The following is a 3,097-nucleotide window of genomic DNA, read 5'->3' as shown; positions in this document are numbered from 1 at the left end:
AGGGGTGTGCTAACGGCCGCCCGGGGAACGGGCAGCACGCCGTGGTGCTGCTGCTGCCGGAAAAATAAATGCAAGCGGGCAGCTTCCAGCAGTAAATGCACAGAAGATGAAGGCAGGGATTAGCAGGAACAGCAGACAGCTGGTGGTGTGTAACGTGTTTATATACAGCAGCAGGACAAGCAGGGTGGCCACAGCCTTGCCACAGCCCTCTCAAGCGCTTCGGACTTTTTTGTGCTGCTAGAGATGCCTCATGCAGCCCCGCATTTATCACTAAAAGTCAGGATGAAGTACAAGCAATGCAGCATCAAGAGCAGATTGATCATGTCAAAGAACAGCCCCATCCAAGCTCCCTTCCCCCAGCAGAAATCATTCAGAACCCAGGCCGCAGGTGGAAAGCAATGAGCATTTTTCCCCATTCTCTTCCTCCCTCTTTGCAGGTAACTTGATTTTTCTTCTTGTCCTGCACCAGGATAATCCAGCTTCACCAAGGGGCTGACAGAGCTAAATAGTGTTGGTGAGCAGCTCAGTCACTTTCAGACGAGCTAGACAGAAAAATGAAAGAGGCAGCAATACTGATTTGTAACGAAACTGACTTTTATATAAATTATAAACCCATCCAGTTTAAAGCAGATCACTTGCAGTTGTGTCACTTAAGTCCATAGAAGGCTGAGGCAACATATCTTCTACAGTCATAAATTAACAATGAATAATCACGGAAGATAAAGTTCAGATAAGGCTGCAAATACAACAACAAACAAACCCCTCTAAGATTACTAGCGGTTAAAATAAAGTCATGATTATCAATGATTGCAAAATATAAATGCAATTTTTGAACAGTTAAAAAGTACAAAAATGATAGGCAACACAAACAGGCATTGTACATTTTGTCCTGTATGTAGACAAAGCAGGGTAGGACTTCTGACCTTTATCTACATCAGACACTGATTTTAAGCAAAGAGAAGAGTTGAGGAAATCTGTAAAAGGATCGTGGCTCATGATCCCAGTAGTACAAAAGCAGTATTTTTTCAGTCTGTAAACAGTAGTCTTGGTAGCTTCTTCTAGGTATGTTTTTCAATTGATCACACACACAAAAAAAAATCCAAAACAAGCAAACAAAAAAAATCTCAAGAGTGGAAAAGGGGGAACAGCAGCAATGGGTTATAGCTTGAATTTCTTATCAAGTCCCTGTGGGACATATTCTGGAGGGGAAACACTCTTTTGTAAGAAATATATAATATATTTAAACTGTACACAATTTATAGGGGGAAAATTCTCCCTCAACCAAGCCCCCGAACAGTCAGTACGTAGTCATTTTTGCACAGTCTCCTCCAACAGAAACTACAGCTTGTGAAGAGATGGCATCTGGTTTTATAAAACACCAAGTAATCAAAAAAATGTATTTGTTTGACAAGTTTATCATTTCAGTGACTGGAACTGGAAATGGGACAGCAGGTAACACCGAGAAAGTCAGTATTCCCTCTGTGCTGGCACGGGGATGGTTTGAGTGACCAGCCAGCGCTGGACCTGTGCCATCTCAAATGCTGACGGGAAGCGAGAGCGAGCCATGGTTCCATCTCTTCTCAGACTTTGCTTCAGATGACACACGTTCCCCCCAGCAGTTTCAATTCTGCTTTTAAGGGAGCTGATACAGAAAACCTTTTTTAAAGCAAGTTCTGCTTTCAGGCACATGGGAGGATTTTAAAAGCTTGGTTATATTAACCTTACACTTCACTTAGATTTTCACCATTGCTTATGGACAGGACCAGTTGAGTTCAACCTGTTGTAGCAGCAGTGGAAGGAAACTCCAGTATAAATCAGACCCTGGACTGTCCCCTCTGAAGGAGGGTGCTGTGTCAACTTTCCATTCAGTGCTGGTGTTTGCGCAAAGCCCTAATCAGCACTGCCATGGGGGAGGCAGGGGACAGGATCATCAGCAAGGGCAGCTGCCTCCTTGAGTGAGAAGGGGCAGTGCAGATTTCCAGCTCAGCACTTCTCTGCGAATTGCATGATCTCAGCCATGGGACTGCTTTCACTTACCCTACACATTTCAAAGCATCAGCTTCAGTCATCAGTCTTGCTTTAATTTAAGGAGCACATCCTTCTTTCCAAAAAGGTATTTCTATACAACATAAGGGTTCAGGGTGTGATTTTTTTTTTTTCTTCAGGAAAAGTATTACTATAAAACAGACTTAACACATTTTGGTATTCCTCCAGCCCAGAGCACTTACCAGACATTGCAATTAAACCATCAGGACATCCATTACAATTTAGACAACCAGCAGACATTCTTCTTTCCCTTTCAGGTTGGGGCAAAGCAAAACTAAATCCAGCAAGAGCAGCAATGGGAAAGTGTTTTTTTTTTTTGGTTTTTTTTTTTTTTTTTACACAGGGGATTTATTTTAAAAAAATACTCTCATCAACATTCTAGCATTACTAACAAACCATAATCAGAAGAGATGACAAAGGTAGGATTGTCAGCTCTCTAAAACTTTAAATATAGACGTCAGATACTAGCTGCTTTAAATCAGGAGATAAGAATCTGTAAAGTCTGACCTGTCCCTTGTATTGCAGGTACATGTAACTTTTTTTGTTGCCTACCAATTTTAGGCTGCATTACTGCTTTATAATGAAAAAACCCAGCATAAATGCAGATTCGGTGGAGCAGATGATGTGATTGCACTTTCTAAAAGAAAGCCTAATGAGCTAGTACTTGAATAATCAAAGATCAACTGCAAAAAGCAAGCATACAGTTACAAAAAGTATTCTCAGCCTCATACCACAGCGGAAGCAAAAGTTACCTCTGCCAACTTAAAACCAAAGCCAATAGGATTTAATTTCTATTAAAATATTTAAATCTTAAAGTTTCAGTAATCTAAATACACTTTTAAAAGTCATGATGATTGCTGTTTTACATTAAACTGACATGAAATCAGACTGCAATGTCAGACTTCACTGCAGCTATTATATACAAGGTCTCTGGTTTTGTCTTTTTTGCTGAAACACTGATTGCCATCTCTCTCTCTAAAGCTTAATGGCCAAGTTTGCTCCTCATCAGGTTTGCAATTTTTTCAAACGCATGCGCACTGACACCACCTCT

This window comes from Pterocles gutturalis, unplaced genomic scaffold (genome assembly GCF_000699245.1).
Source record: "Pterocles gutturalis isolate BGI_N339 unplaced genomic scaffold, ASM69924v1 scaffold42580, whole genome shotgun sequence".
Lineage (NCBI taxonomy): Eukaryota > Metazoa > Chordata > Aves > Pterocliformes > Pteroclidae > Pterocles > Pterocles gutturalis.
The sequence above is the reverse complement of the archived record's forward strand: the minus strand, read 5'-3'. Positions refer to the sequence as shown.